Source organism: Hylobates moloch, unplaced genomic scaffold (assembly GCF_009828535.3).
Source record: "Hylobates moloch isolate HMO894 unplaced genomic scaffold, HMol_V3 SCAFFOLD_8, whole genome shotgun sequence".
Classification (NCBI taxonomy): domain Eukaryota; kingdom Metazoa; phylum Chordata; class Mammalia; order Primates; family Hylobatidae; genus Hylobates; species Hylobates moloch.
The window spans coordinates 75,943,446-75,960,804 of NW_026652283.1; positions in this window are offsets into that span (position 1 = coordinate 75,943,446).

The window sequence follows — 17,359 nt, forward strand, 5'->3', positions numbered from 1 at the left end:
CCGCTCATCCCCGCGCATTTCTGGGCTAGGGGACAGCTCGGGCTCCCGCTGCGGCCCCGACTCCGCGCCGGCCTCCCTCTGCGCACACCTGGAGGAGGCCCCGCCCCCAGGGAGCACAGGTGCTAGCGGGCGGTAGCGGCTGCGGTCTCCGAGCGCACCCTAGTCAAGGCTCGGCCGGGCTCCCTGGCTGCTCCGGAGCAGGGCAGGCGCGCCCTGCTTTTCTCGGGCCCTTTCTGGAATCGGGGGGATGGGGTAGCCCGGCTGTGTAGAGAGCACTCACTACCCCAGGTAACTGCCTGCAGCTGGAACCGCGAATCCAGGGCGCCCCCCATCTTCTCCCCTGCCCTGCGCCTGGCCTGGCGTCGCGGAAGGCAACGGGGATGGGGGGCAACATCTCCCCCCACCCCGCCCCCACGTGTGTTTGGAGGCAGGTACAGGGAAGTCAAAGCCAAGGTCTTTCAAACCGCTCGTGTTGCTCAAGGAAATAGACGGTGCTGCTGAAACTGTTGCCTCCAGTCTGGGAGCTGAAGGGAGTAGTTTATTTTTTGATACCTTCGCTGGTTCGGATTTAGGGTGGGGGAGGTTTGCAAACGGCAGCTCCTGTCTAGAGGGGAAAATACTTTATCTAGTGGATGACTGGTATTTTTCATTTAGCTTTGTGCTGGCTGTTAGGAGAAGGGCGTCTGCTTTGTTACTTCACAGGATTCGATTTATTTGCTTTTGTTCCGATCTGCATGTTCCTACGGCGTTTTAGAACGTTTCAGAACAGTGACTTTACAGCAAAAATAAAGTAAAAGCTCAGCGTGAATTAAGAAAAATAAGTGTTTATGGGAAGGTGCTCCTTACCCAAAGAGAACACACTAGTCATCCTCAATCGTTGGGGGGCACCTGGGCAGAGAGACCGGGACCAGACAGAAGACTCTCCAGAGGCCTTCCTGAGGGGGTGTCTGGTCCGTGAGGATGAAAACAACCAGGCTCTTGTCCTTTTTTGTGCTTTGTTTTTGGAGACTGGAGAGGCGAGAAATCGCCCTATGGTCTAGTAACAATATAAAGCTGGCCTGGGCCACCTCTCCTATGGCTGCTTCTGATCCAAAATCTGAAGGGATAGAAGACGGTTCCTTCCAAAGAAAGTAGCCCATCCAAGGAGCATGTATGAAATTCACAAGTACACATGTCACTTTCAGAACTCCTGGTCTAAAGCCTTGCCTCTTGAGGACTTTTCTGCAAAATTCCCTGAGCAAGTTTGTTTTGTGATACCTTCGCTGGCTCGGATTTAGGGTGGGGGAGATTTGCAAACAGCAGCTCCTGTCTAGAGGGAAAAATACTGGTATCTAGTGGATGACTGAGCCGAACCATATTTGCTCATGGTTCAGTTCAGTGCAGCCAGCATTCATAAGGCACCAGTTAAGAATAAGGGTCTGGTCTAGATGTCAGGACAAATCTGTGGCACAGTTCCTTCCTCAAGGACAACCTAATGACGGAAGAAAAGTTTGTATACTTTTTTTTTTTTTTTTTGAGACAGAGTCTTGCTCAGTCTGTTGTCCAGGCTGGAATGCAGTGATGCAATTTCCGCTCACTGTAACCTCTGCCTCTTGAGTTTAAGAGAGATTCTCCTGCCTCAGCCTCCTGAGTAGGTGGGACTACAGGCACGCGCCACCACCCTCAGCTAATTTTTGTATTTTTAGTAGAGGCGGGGTTTCACCATGTTGGGCAGGCTGGTCTCAAACTCCTGACCTCAGGTGATACACCTACCTCAGCCTCCCAAAGTGCTGGGATTACAGCCGTGAGCCACCGCGCGCCCGGCCGTGTATACTTCTTTCATACCATGCAAACATAACAGCTATAACAAGTATGAAAAAGCGCTATACAAGCATCAGACAGATTAACTGTAACTGAGGGAACTGAGATGTTTTCACAGAAGAGAGGACATTTGAACTGATTAAGAACTGACCGGGAGAAAGAGGGATGAATAGGTGGCATACAAGGAATTTTAGGGCAGTGAAGCTATTCTTTATGATACTGCCATGATGGACGTAGGACATTACGCATTTGTCAAAAACCCGTTGGACTGTACACCACAAAGCATAAACCCTAATGCAAACTATAGACTTTTGTTAATAGTAATACCACAATATTGGTTCATCAATTATAACACGGGTGTACTAGTGTTATAACTGTGTATATAGTGTAGCTCACCATTGCAAGATGTTAATAGGAGAAACTGTTGGGGGAGAAAATATATGGGAATTCTGTCCTTGCTGCAAAATTTTTCTATAAACCTAAAACTGCTCTTAAAAAAATAAAGTCTATTAAAAACAGGTGACTACTTTTACAGGGCATAAATGATGTATGAGGAATGAGCTTTGGGGGTAAGAGCAAAGGCACAGGGGAGACTGAAGTGCAAGGTGGGTGTGTTTAAAAATGAGCAGGAGCACAGTGTGGTTGAGGCAAAGACCACCTGGGCTAGAGGAGGAGGAGGCTGGAAAGGCCACCCCAAATCTGTGGAGGAAGGCTGGCTGGCTAAGAAGACCAGATTCAATTTCTTGGCAGTGAGAGCCAGTGAAGATGTTTTAGCTCAAAAGTGACATGATTAAATTGTGGTTTCGGTCTCCAGGTTTTGTGTGTTAGATCTTAACAAGTTTATGGTATTGCAAGAGGGTTTGGGGTTTTTTTTTTTAATAATTATTTTTAGAAACAGGGTCTCACTATGTTGCCCAGATTGGAGGGCAGTGGTGTGATCATAGTTCACTGTAACCTGCAAGCCCTGGCTTCAAGCAGTTCTGCCTCAGCCTCCCAGCGTGCTGGGATTACAGGCATGAGCCACTGCTCAGCCTTGAATTGGAGTTTTTGACATTCCATCCCAGTTTCTGAATGAGTCCCATCTTGGCGATGTCTCCAGCAAGCTTTTTTTTTTTTTTTTTTTTTTTGAGGGCCTTGATTCAGCACAGCTCTAGATGCGTTGGCCCATTGGGTAATTTAAATATTTATATTCCCATGTTAATGCAAACTACTGAATAAATAAGTAATAAGATTTTTTAAAGGCTTCCTGTGCGCCAGGTTCTAGGGTAGGCACTTTATATGTACTAACTCATTTAATTCGCATAACAAGCCTACAATGTACTATAAAACCCTCATTTTGGCCAGGCTCAGTGGCTCATGCCTATAATCCCAGCACTTTGGGAGGCCAAGGGGGGCTTGAGTCCATGAGTTTGAGACCAGCCTGGCCAACATGGTGAAACCCCATCTCTACTAAAATTACAAAAATTAGCCGGGGGCGGTGGCATGCGCCTTAAGTCCCAGCTACGTGGGTGGCTGAGGCAGGAGAATCGCTTGAACCTGGGAGGTGGAGATTGCAGTGAGCAGAGATCGCGCCACTGCATCCAGCTTGGGCAACGGAGCAAAACTCTTAAAAAAAGAAAAAAAAAACTCATTTTACAGACAACAAAACCAAGACACTGAGGAGTTAAGTAGCTTGCCCAAAACCACACACAATTACTTAGTGGCTGAGCCAACAAGACATGAGGAAAGGCTAAAACAAAAGATTTCAGCTCTAAATCAGCTACATGTGCTACAACCCAATTATGTTGCTAACACACTATTATGAGGTCTTAATCTCCATGACCTTATTTATAAAGCACTCCCACTTAAAGGCACTGAGCTGGCATGCCAGACAGGATTACCTGCATGCACTGCATTTCAAAAAACCTTGCTGATGGCCGGATCCAGAACCTCACCATCTCACACCCCAGGTCATGCACAAGATGCCCATTCTCCATTTTTCCTCCCACAAATAATCCATCTTGTTCAAAACACACCATGTCACTTCCCTAACCAAAAATGTTTTCTTCCTCCTTCCTTCCACATTCAACCTAAACTCCTCTGACTAGCGTTCAACCTTATCATCTCGCACCATTCACTTTCAACTGTGGTCAGCAGTCTCATTAGACTGTGAACATGCTGTGCTCATTTCTGACTCTCTGCTTTGGCTCCTGTTTATTCGCTGACCCGGAATCCCTACCTTGCTGACTTGCTGACCTCTCACTAACCCCTCTCCATTGAAAAAGCCTCGATCAAGTCTCTGCCTCCTCCAGAAGCTTTGTCTGATTGCTACTGCTGCTATAGACACTCGTGTGCCCCCACCCCCACCTCCCCTTCCCTAAAGGCCTGCAGCACCTGGCTTTCCCTTTGATGACATACATTCTTGTGTCTTGTGTGATTGCTTCTTGGCTATGAATCCCGTCTCTCCAACCACAGTGTGGGTCCTTAAGCAAGGATCACCTCCTTAACCCCCTCCCCCTGCTGCTAAGTGTTATGCTCACAGTGGGCACTAAATACTCTGATTAGTCTGCACAGGATCATAAAAGCCCACATAGATCACCAGAAATTGTCAGCTGATATTTACAAAAATCCCATCGTTTATGGTAGCACACTTGGCCCTTAGATGGTAAAAATATAAAACAGAGGGAAAATTGGGTCCTTTGCACACCAGGAATTCTAATTAAGGAAGATAAACAGATCCTGAAGGCTATATGCAGAACATATCCTTAAACAAACTGTGAAGTTGGGTTTGAATGAGTTCCTCCATCCACAGGCCCTAGTGCTAAGAGGGGATAGCCCTGACCCACTAACCACCAGAACAGGCAGATAAGCGGGTGGGGACATGTGTTCCAAGTAGAGGAATGGCATGCACAAAGTCAGGCTGAGAAGTCCAGAGTATATGCAGAAGTTAATAAGTAGATGGTTAGGCTGGGACCTAGGGGGACTTAAGAGATAGTGGTGATAAGGAAGGTTGCAAAGGCAGCACAGAGTGGGTAGTGTCAGGTCCCTAGTGTCTGGCTCAGCAGTCTAGGTGTTACCCTGCCCCAGCAGTTCTGATTTTTTTTTTTTTTTTTTGAGACGGAGTCTTGCTCTGTCGCCCAGGCTGGAGTGCAGTGGCGCGATCTCGGCTCGCTGCAAGCTCTGCCTCCCGGGTTCACGCCATTCTCCTGCCTCAGCCTCTCCGAGTAGCTGGGATTACAGGCGCCCGCCACCACACCCGGCTAATTTTTTGTATTTTTAGTAGAGACGGGGTTTCACTGTGGTCTCAATCTCCTGATCTCGTGATCCGCCCGCCTCGGCCTCCCAAAGTGCTGGGATTACAAGCGTGAGCCACCGTGCCCAGCCCTGATTTTTTTTTTTTTTTAAATCTCAGGACCTCTTTAGACTCCTAACAATTATAAAGAGCTTTTTGTTTCTGTTTTTGTTTTTCAGGGACAGGGTCTCACTGTCACCCAGGCTGGAATGTAGTGGCACAGTCACAGCTCACTGCAACCTTTTTGAAAATTTTTTTGTAGAGATGGGGTCTCGCTTTGTCAAATGATTCTCCTGCCTCAGCCTCCCAAAGTGCTGGGGTTACAGGGATGAGCCACTGCCCCTGGCTTAGAACATTTTTTAAATCATTTATAATTCACTTGAAAATAGTCACAAGCCCATTACGTGTTCTAACATACTTTTAAAAATGAAAAGTAACTGTTTTCCAGAACAAAATGGTGAGAAGAGTGGTGTTCTTATTGTTTGCAAATCTCTTTACTGTCTGGCTGAAGACAGCTGGATTCTCCTTTGTCCTCCTGCATTCAATCAGTAGTGATAGAATGTTTGGACTGAAGTATGTGAAGAGTATTCAGCCTCACACAGGTATATAGTTGGAAATAGGAGGACTGTTTTAATCACCTTTTCAGATAATTATGGATATTATTCTTTGCCATGACGCCAAAACTTGACTTTTAAAAGTTAGTTGAAACATGTTATTTCAAACCATGTCAGTGAAACTTTCTACAATGTTACATTAAATTCTATCAGTCTATTTCACAGTTTGAATGGATCTTTTACCCATGAACGATCTGTTAACATTATGCATTGGTCATTTGGAAAATCCTGGTTCACTGAGTTACACAGGTTTTCCAAATGTTGACACATTCCGTTATACAATATCAAAAAGCCACATTCATTGTTATCACCACCAATCTCATCAGAAAGTCTTTAAGTATTGGGAAACTGTCAGGCTCCCTGTGGTAGATAGAAGTTTTTCAAAATTCTAATTTTCACTTGAAAGCTGAAATTTTGTAATTGGCACAAATACTATCAAGATTTTCTTTAAAGTAACAGGCTTACTTCATTCATTTTCAAGAAAATAACTGCCAAATACTTAGGTCTGAATAAACATAGTTTTTCAGTAAAAATGGTGTTCCATGAAAAAGCCATTCAGCTTCCTACCTCAAACCATCACACAAGTGAGGCAATCGTATACAGCAGAAATGTTTTATGCATTTGTCCTAATTTGTTACTCAGAATATTAAAAAGACATCTACCCAAGGATTAAGATTTAAGTTAATTATTTTTACTGCTTCATCAAGGAGATTATTAAGTAAAACTGGCTTTTTTTTTTTTTACAGTGAGTGCATGACAGAGAATAAAGCAGCATCCACCAGTACACTTTGGTGTCACTGCCCTGATTCATGCTAAGACACCAGCAGTTTTAAACACTGTTGATTTTGTACCATCAGTGCAATGTCAACACATTAGGGAAGACAAATAAGTCTTAATGTTACCATGAAAATAGTCTTGACCTCAAAGAAAGGGCCTTTTGGCCCCCCAGGTAGGGTTACCAGATAAAATACAGGATGCCCAAATATTGCACGGGGCATACTTACACTAAAAAAAAAAACAAACAAACAAAAAAAAAAAAACAGCTTTTTATTTGAAACTCAAATTTCCTTGGGCTTTCTGTATTTTTATTTGCCACAATTGGCCACCTTACCTCTGGGGGTCCATAGACCACACTTTGAAAACAGCTGCTCAGGCTGCTTTGGGTCATTTTTGAGCAGAGAAATGGTATCAGTCGTACTTCATGAAAATAGCTCTAACCGTAGTGGGCAAGGTAGATCAGAGGGTGAAAAGATTTGTAGAGCACAGAAAGGTGTGATGGATCCATTAAGAAGATGTCACTTTTTGTCTTAATCAATACAAGATTTGTTGATGAATTTCTTTAGTTACTGTGAGGGGCAGCACTACTCCGAGATTGGGCAGGGAAAACAGGAAGCCAGCAGAGGGCAGCTTACTGTCTAGTGAGGTCCCCTACCCCATGGTGCTAACTCGCTACTCTCCCCATCCACCGCCATACCCCACCACCATCAGGACTTCTCCATTACAACTGACTTAGGCCTCACCCAGCAAAATTTAAAGTCCTTTCTTCTTGCTTCGGCCTCATTGCACGGAGTCCAGCTGGTCTTTATCCTTCATCAAGTGACTGTACACTCGAAGAACAGGATTTACATTTCACATATGACAAAGTAATTCCAATTACTTTAACTGGTTCATTCCCATCCCCTTTGACCCAATTCTTAAATCTTATCCATCACTCTCTGATGCACCAAGTACTCTCCACTTCCAGAGTTGGGAAATTCTGGCAGAGTCTAGAATATGCAGTCAACACCCCATATTCCATGCTGACTGAAAGGAGGGAATAAGTCTGAAGTTTCCCATCTGTGAAATAAACTGGTTATAAAACATGATCTCTAAGAGTTCTTCACATGCTAGGATGGTGTACTGGAAAGCCTAGACTTTGGAGCCACATAGAACTGGGCTCAAATCCTGGCTCTGCCAGCTACTAGCTATGTTGTTTGGGAGATGTCACTTACCCTCTTAGGGCCTCAGTTTCCTCACCTTTAAAACAGGGATAATATCACCCATCTTGTTTATGCATTGCAAACATTTAAAATACTATTTCAGAGCTTCTGACACATACCATCAAGTTAAATGATATAACTCATGTGAATTTAAATATACTCAGTTACAGAGGGATGGAGGGAGCCACTTAAGTGGTGCTGGCAGGAGTCGGTCCTTCCTTTGATTGGTCTTAGTTTTTACCTTTATGTCCTGACTTTAGAACTTAACTCACCACCTCAGTTAAAACATTAGGTTGGTGCAATTACTTTTGCACCAACCTAATGCAATCCACTGTAATGGCTCTCCTTTTTGTTAAGTGCATTCTGTCGTTCAAGTACAGTCCCAGGGCCGGGCGCGGTGGCTCACGCTTGTAATCCCAGCACTTTGGGAGGCCGAGGCGGGCGGATCATGAGGTCATGAGATCGAGACCACGGTGAAACCCCGTCTCTACTAAAAATACAAAAAAATTAGCCGGGCGTGGTGGCGGGCGCCTGTAGTCCCAGCTACTCGGAGAGGCTGAGGCAGGAGAATGGCGTGAACCCGGGAGGCGGAGCTTGCAGCGAGCCGAGATTGCGCCACTGCACTCCAGCCTGGGTGACAGAGCGAGACTCCGTCTCAAAAAAACAAAAAAACAAAAAAACAAATACAGTCCCAAAGCAACTGAAACAGTGGTTTTTTTTTAATAGTCTTTGAATTTTGCTTAATTTTAATTTCTGTTATTCAGTATTTAAGATTCAGTAATCAATGCTGACAACCCCAAAGCAGGACAGAGATCATAGTGAAATAGGTATTTACACACACGCACATAAATGCAGCCCCATGGCTCATGCTGAATGTAATTATAGGCACATACACACCCCACACAACACTGGTTTCAGTCAACACCACTACACAGCCATCTCCAGGTTAAAAGCATAAGCTAGCTACCGGAAATAAAACTGGTATAGTCACACACTGCAATGAAAAAATCACACAGATCTGCATCCAATCAACCACAGGAGCGAATTTATGAGGACAGGAAGTTGTTAGGGAGATCCAGAAAGTCAATAAACGTCAGAAATTTTATAGTTCAAACAACACAGTTACCTTTTTGTTTCTTCAGAGCAGTTGTTTAAATATTTAATTCACAAAACAAAACTGAAGTTTAAATGGCACCAGTGTCTCTCAGACTTGGCACCTACCATGTATGTGGACCTGTTTACCTTTCTTACTACTTAAAAAAAACAAAAACAAAAACAAAAACAAAAAAACACTAAGTCACAAATCCTTAATACCGACATAAGCTTGTTAAACTTTTAAACCAGGACTTTGGGGGATCATTAAATAGGAAATCATTAAAAAATATTGACCTTTTGTAATCTCAGTTTTCTAATAAGACCCTTTGAAATAAGCACCACCCCTCTATCCCCTTTGATTAACACAGTAGAGAGGACTTAGCCACTTTAGTAAGTTTTCTTTCTGTTTGACAAAAATGCAATATGAAAATGCAGTGATCTCTCGCAGCTTCATGCTTACGGTTTAAAATGGATGCTAAAAATTGGAATTGGACTGTGGGTTTGAAAATTTGATAAAATAGCCAAACTTTATATTTCCTAGGTTATTGGAACAAACACACAGGGGAAAAAAATACTTTTTAAAAGGTTCTAATTCGAGAAACTTTTGAAGAGGAAGGTTATGGGATCCAAAACTACTTATGTGAAGAAGAATCGTTATACAAACTTAGATAATTCACTAAGAATTATCTGTTTCATGTCCTAATAGCCAGGTTGCCACGGTATTGCATCCAGAAATATGGAACTTTCCGTTTTTCGGTTTTATCTTTTTTATGTTGCTATTTTTAATGTGTGTTTATAATACATTGAAGAATCTCAGTCAATCACGTATTGAGCAAAATAATCACCATGGCAGGGAGACACACATGGTAGACTTTATTGTCAACATGTCTATAAAACTGAATAAATATTTGTTAGTGTTCCGTTGTGATAAATACAAGGAACAAGTGAGGCTGAAAGGGAACAGTGTCAAGAGCACCATAATTTTTCAAAACCTGACACGACTTTAATGGCAATTAACAAAGAATGCCAGGGTGTATGGGAGAGTTTTTGCAAACACACTACATCACAAACAGACTAGACTTTTAATGATGTGACAGAATAGCCAAAAGATAGAAGATTGGACATCTTGTCCCAGGAAGCTAAATATCTAAGTGGTATAAAAAGGTCTTTCAGGATTCTGAACTTTCTACCCATAGCTTGCCTCCCTTCCCTTCAGCAGGCCTCTTCTTGGCTTCCTTTCCCAGCTCCTTGGGCCTAACTGGATTCCTTTCATCACCCATAGGCCTTTCTTCTTGGAAGTTTCTTCCCTCTAGTCCCTTTACTTCCTCCTCCAAATACTTCTTCATGAATCTCCAAGGTGCCCCAATTATTATAGCTCACCAGAGACAGCTAAAGGCAAGGTCATCATCCTAAGGAAGATTTAACAAGAAGAGGCAGAAGATCAAGGTTCTCTTCCTGGCCACACTTAGTTGACATCCTAGAACTCTGCAGTGGTACAATTTAGAACTAGAATAATGGCCAGGTGTGGTGGCTCACTCGTGCAATCCTAGTATTTGGGGAGGCCAAGGTGGGAGGATCACTTGAGGCTAGGAGTTCAAAACAAGCCTGGGCAACATAGTGAGACTCTGTCTCTATGAGAGACACCTGTCTCTCTCTAGAGAGAGAGAGCAAGGTGTGGAGGCATGGTGGTGCATGCCTCTAGTCCCAGCTACTCAGGAAGCTGAGGTGAGAGGATTGCTTGAGCCCAGGAGGTCAAGGCTGCAGTGAGTTATGATCATGCCACCGCACTCTAGCCTGGGAAACAGAGCAAGACTCTATCTCCAAATCCATAATAAACCATGAGACCCATGGTTTTCAGTGTAGTTGCCCCAACAGCAGCAGCTGCATCATCTGAGAACTTGATAGAAATCCAGATTCTCCAACTCACCTCAGACCTACTGAATCAGAAACTGTAGGGGTGAGGCCCAGTAATCTGTGTCTCAGCAAACCCTCCAAGTGATTCTGATTCATTCTAAAGTTTGAAGACATTGCACCGTACAGATGAATTGCTTTTTGTAAGATTTCTTCTGGTTGTAGCTTTCTGTGATTCTGAATAGATTCTGGCAGCATAAGGAATGTTAATGCCCTTGTGTTTCAATAGTACTTACGTGAAAAGCACAATAGCTTATTCTCTTCTGTTCTTTTCTTGATTCTCATAAGATCCCTGCAAAGTAATGCAACTGGATCTGTTTCACAGAATCTCATAGGACTTATCCTGTAAATAATACAATTTATGACAGCTTTGAGGGCTGGAAAATATTCCACCTCAAAGCTAGCACAATGACCTGATGGAAGACTGTGTATTATGGTTTCAAGGATACCAGAAAGACCAAATTATACACTTTCCCACCCAGTTCGCTGATGCCAGAAATTCCAACATCATAGCTTAAAGCTCCAGTCCTCCATCTGAAATGCAAATATCCCTGGAATATCATAACAAGCCCTTTACTTCTCAGGTAAGAGATGGAAGAAAGAGGATATGAGCACCTTGTTCTCAGGAAGTGGAATGTCTACACGTGCTTTGAGAAGACTACTCCAAAGGGAATATCTAGGGTCACTATAGGCAACTTTGCTTTCTCCATAATTTTGCCAAGGGCCAGGTGTGCACACATAACCAGGTGTACAATATAGGTGCATAAAAACTTTAAGAATTGACTGTGGAGGCTGAAGGAGGAAGAATGAGTAGACCTTAACAGAGATAGAAGTAAATGGGCAGATTTCTGCCTTTTGGTACACTAGGAAAGATAAAAACCTTCACCCCCAAGCCCCACCCTCCTAACCATACCCCCACCACAAAATTAACATGGAAATCGATCAACAGATCTTCCAATTCTATTTGGTTCTCTTCTTCTTCACCTGTCTATACATCCCTTTCTTTAAAAAGTATTATATTTATATTGTACCTTATAGTTTGCAAAGCACTCTCACATACAATATTCATTTGCTCACTACAGCCCTATAAAAAAGATAAAATTCTTCATTTACTAAGGAAGAAACCTGGGCTTGGCTACTGCCAATACATGGCAGAACTAAGATTTGAATCCTGGTTTTCCAATTCCAAGCCTACTTCTTTCATCTGTGTGCATTTTCATTTTTAATTTTATTTTTTTTTAGAGACAGTGTCTCACTCTGTCACCTAGGCTGTTGTGCAAAGGCATGATCATGGCTCACTTCAGCCTCAACCTCCTGGGCTCAAGCAATCCTCCTGCTTCAGCCTCCTGAGTAGCTGGGACAACAGGAGCATGCCACCACACTTAGCTAACTTTTTAATTTTTATTTTTGTAGAGACAGGGTCTCACTATGTTTCACAGACTGGTCTTGAACTCCTGGTCTCAAGCGATCCTCCCGCCTTGTCCTCTCAAAGTGCTGGGATTACAGGCATGAGCCACCGCACCTGGCCCCAGTGTGTACTTTCAATCTGATTTGCACCCAACTGCAGGGATGAACCATGCATTAATGCTCAACTCCCATACTCCCTTAAAGAGAAGGTTATCAGGGATCCAGAGCCCCAGCATAGAGTGTGAATCCCAGGCTCCCATCATTCAAGCAGGTTCCCAATTTGCTGCCACTGTTTACCTCCTCCCTGCTTTTAGAGCACGAGAGCTTAATGACTTCACAGATGGGCAACATTGTCAGCCATGGAAAAGACATTCTGCTACACATAATTGTACTTTGAAAATATCACTGTGGAAGTGTGTGGATGAGTCACAGAGTTGGCAGGGGAACTTCACATAGGCCAGGCCCTTCTGGTAATGAGCCCCACAGGGCTCTGAAGGTGGCCCAGGCCATGGTCCTTCACAGACTTTAAGCAGAGGATTGCTATGACCAAGCTGAAAAGACATCCCTTGCTCTATCACTAAGGCCAGTACACTTGGTTCTTGCATAGACATTTAGCCTAAAGTTCTCTAAAATTCCTTCCAAGCCTACAATTCTAATTTATACACAACAAAAGCCTTTATTCTGTTATCTGGTTGTCTTGTACCATTTATATGACTCCAGCTTCCACCTCGGTGATAATAAATTACAAATTCAAACTTCCAGTCCTGCCCTTTAACCAAAGCTCAGTGCCACATCAACTAATTCCTGGCAGATGTTGCTACCATCAAATTTAAGTGGAAATGTCTAAAACCAAATTCACTTCTCATTATCCTCTACAAACCAGCTCCCCATAGCAGCTTCTAGTACAGCCATTTTCTCAACTCTCAGGACTCAACATGATGGAGCTGTCTTCTTCAGTTTGCACATTTGGTTCGTTGCTATTAATTTCTGTTTCCTGAGTACACTCTTCATACTGCTGCCTATCTGATCTTTATTAAATGTTCTTCTTGGAACCGACATTGTCATTCTTGCTTTATAACCATGAGAACAGCAGTTCTCAGCCCTGGCTACAGGTTAGAGCTTCTTAAAACTTCCAGTGCCCTAGCCCTATCCCTAGAAAATTCTGATTCAGGGGGCCTGGGGTGGGGCCCAGTGGTCAGTACCACTGAGAACAAATGTCCTGAACTACAGCACTTTTCAGACTTGAAGGGGTATGAAGTCACCTTTGGATCTTGTTAAAATGTAGATGTGGATTCAGCAGGGCTGAGCTGGGTCTGAGATTCAGCATTTCTTTTTTTTTTTAGACGGAGTCTCGCTCTGTCGCCCAGACTGAGTGCAGTGGCACGATCTCGGCTCACTGCAAGCTCTGCCTCCGGGGTTCACGCCATTCTCCTGCCTCAGCCTCCTGAGTAGCTGGGACTACAGGTGCCTGCCACCACGCCCAGCTAATTTTTTGTATTTTTTTTTAGTGGAGACAGGGTTTCACTGTGTTAGCCAGGATGGTCTCGATCTCCTGACCTCGTGATCCACTCACCTCGGCCTCCCAACGTGCAGGGATTACAGGCGTGAGCCACTGCACCCGGCCCAGCCTTTCTTTTTTGTTTGTTTTTATTTTTTATTTTTGAGACAGGGTCTTGCTCCGTCCCTCAGGCTGGAGTGCAGTGGTGCGATCTCAGCTCACTGCAACCTTTGCCTCCCAGATTCAAGCGATTCTCCTGCCTCAGCCTCCCGAGCATCTGGGATTACAGGTGTGTGCCACCACACCTGGCTAATTTTTGTACTTTTAGTAGAGATGGGGTTTCATCATGTTGGCCAGTCTGGCCTTGAACTCCTGACCTCAAGTGATATAACTGCCTCGGCCTCCCAAAGTGCTGGGATTACAGGCGTGAACCACCGCACCCGGCTGAGATTCTGCATTTCTAACATGCTCCCAGGTGATGTTGATGTTCTAGTTCCTAGGCCACATTTTGGGTATCAGGGTCCTAGAGCATCAAGTCTAACCTCCCATTCTGCCTGGTTTTAAGGCCCTGGCCTCATTTCCTGGTGCTTCCTTCTCTCACCAGGCCAGCTCCTGACACATCCAGACACAGAACTCTTCCTCTCCATCCTGGTTTACTTGGAATGTCTGACTCCCTTCTCTCTGCCTGGTGAGAACTCTCTGCATCCTCACCCCTCCATCAGGACCCAAAGGGCCCAAGCCTTTAGCTACCATTTAGTCTTCCCCAACCACTCCATGGTTTATTAATCCCTTTTTCCTCTAATCTCCCAGCGCTATAGAAAGTACAGTGATCCTCCCATCATGTACTAAGCTCTGCAGCTGACAGCAGAAAGAAAACTGGACCGAAAGAGATATGGAAACTGGGCACATCTTGTAACTGCTAGCAAGTTATTTTCGCTTTCTAAAAAATAAAATAAAATAAAAAGCTCCTCAGAAACTTGGTCCAGCAGAATGATCCTAGGGACATGGGAGGCAACTTGTAATAAACAAATTGCAGACATGTCAGCAACTGAAGCTATTCCTAAGAACATTCAAGTGAAGAGAAACTAAAGAGATCACTTGGTCTCATCATCCCTCTCTCCCCAGATTTTTCTGGTAGAAGCTGAAGCCCTGACAAGAGAAAGAGCTTCCTCAGATACCCAATTAATCAATAGCAGGTTCAGGACCAAAGTCCATATTTCTGAGTTTTTGTTTTGTTTTGTTTCGAGACAGAGTCTCACTCTGTCACCCAGGCTAGAGTGCAGTGGCATGAATTCAGCTCACTGCAACCTCTGCCTCCGAGGTCAAGCAATTCTCGTGCCTCAGCCTCCCGAGTAGCTGGGATTACAGGTGCACACCACCACACCCAGATAATTTTTTGTATTTTTAGTAGAGACAGGGTTTCTCCATGTTGCCTAGGCTGGTCTCAAACTCCTGAGCTCAGGCAATCCGCCCACCTCAGCCTCCCAAAGTGCTAGGATTACAGGCATGAGCTACCGTGCCAGGCCATATTTCCGAGTTTTTTATCCTTCCAGATGTAGCAACTTCCTAAATGTTTAAGGGGAGCCACCACTGCATCAAGCAGACAATGTGCTGATGCACTGTGATTAGTTGGGCTGGATAAACCTCAGGAAACATTTAATGGCAAGATGTTACAAGAGGGCAATCTACAAGGTAGGACACCCTGTCCGTAGCAGAATCTTCTTGCCTTCCACGAGAGACCAGGCCCTACAATCCCATATAAGACTCCTGATTATCCTGCTGAAGCGAAGTTCACCTTTTTACCCCTGGCATCAAAGTCCTCTGCAATCTGGCCCTAACCTAGCCTTCTAGCATCCCTTCCTGCTGGAACTTTCCACTCAGACTCACTGTTTCTCACACATACCTTATGCCATTGCTAATTCTTAAGCCACCAGATTGCTTCTTGGGCACATGAGTCCATGTGGACATGGTTAAATCTCCTGCATGCCCTTTGGTATCCTGACGTTTGGAATTGAGCTGGGCAACTGCTCAGTGTGAACGATGATTCTACACTTTAAGGAACTGGGGACATGATCTTTCCAAGATAAAAGGGCTTTTCTTTCTTTTCTGGTTTCCTAATGCCACCTCAGGTCACGTTCCACTGTGTGGAGCCCAGACAATTATCATGCTGTGGCCAGAGATGTTTAATTGGACTTTAAAAGATGAGAAAGCAGCAGGGAGCTGATTGTCAGCTCTCTGAGAAGACTGTGCCGCATAGGTGGCCAGCAGCACAGAGGAAGGCTGGCCTGCCCAGTGTCATGACTGTCTCCACCCCTGGGGCAGTGAGGTTAGGAGAGAAGGGGAAGATGTAGCAGTGGCAGGACAGCCTTCAGCAGACTCAGTGCCAGATTGTCCTATATGCCGTTTCTACCCCAAGAACTGTGCTCACTCAGCAGGCAACAAAGACTTCTTTTTTAAAATTACCCTTCTTCTTAAGACAAACTTCTCTAAGCCTTCATAGTAATAATTTATTTTTATATTTTTATAATGCATTTTCATCTCCATGCAACCCTTTAAGCCTCTGAGGTAGGTCAGGGAAAATATTAACACTTCCAGTTTATAAAGGAGTAAACTAGATTCATTATGCTGGGATGTGAGTTTGCCAAGGTTATGCAACTAGTAAATGGTTAAGCCAGAACTGCAGATCAGCTGTCAAAGATCACTGATGCAACAGCAGATAAAAGCTATTTCAAACAGGACAAGTATACTACTCCAATTCCTGCTTCTTAATGCTATTCCCTGAAGAAAAAAGATCCCTTTGTTGTGACAAGTGTGTGGAAAGCAGACTATGCCCTAAAGGCTAATTAAAAAACAGAGGTTCCCACATCCACCCTCCATGCTGGGACTGGACTGGCAGAGACTACACAGAAACACAGACATTTCCAGAGAACACAAGGCTATCTATGTGCTCCACTGCCTCTAGGCGCTGGGGAGTTCCTAGGTCCATGAGAAAGCTGAGAAAGCTACTGGCTAAGGAAGAGAACCCATGGGTGCTGCTCTGAGCAGATGGCATGCAGTGTGGCCATGAACCCAGATCACCTGATTCATTGTTAAGATGAACAGGGCTCTGGCAGTTCAGATCTGCCACTAGATATGTGAAGTGATTCTTTCACATTATTTTTCTTTTTTCTTTTCTTTTCTTTTTTTTTTGAGACAGGGTCTCACTCTGTTGCCCAGGCTGGAGTGCAGTGGCACAATCATAGCTCACTGCAACCTCAAACTCCCAGGCTCAAGTAATCCTCCCACCTCAGTCTCCCATGTAGCTAGGACTCCAGCCACACACTACCACTCCCAGCCTTTTTTTTTTTTTTTTTTTTTTTTTTTTTGTAGAGACAGGGTCTCCTTATGTTGCCCAGGCTGGTCTTGGACTCCTGGCCTCAAGTGATCCTCCTGCCTTGGCCTCCCAAAGTATTAGGATTACAGGTATAAGCCACCACACCTGGCCTCACATTATTTTCCTCAGAAAGATCTAAGATAGGAGAAAACCTTGAAAATTAACGTATTTTCCTTCTCTTGAACTTTAAGGCTGCCACAGCCCTCACCCTCATTGGTAAAGGCTTGAGGATGTTTTCCGGAAACTACGGAGAGTAGTTTAAATTTTCAACCCTTTAAAAAGTTGAAAGTTATCCTTTCAACATTGCCTGTGAACAAGTTTTCATTTTTCTTTCAGTAGAATCTACACATCACTAAGAAAATATAGAGGGCATTTCCCCAAGCAATATAGAGGGCAATAAAAAGGATTCCC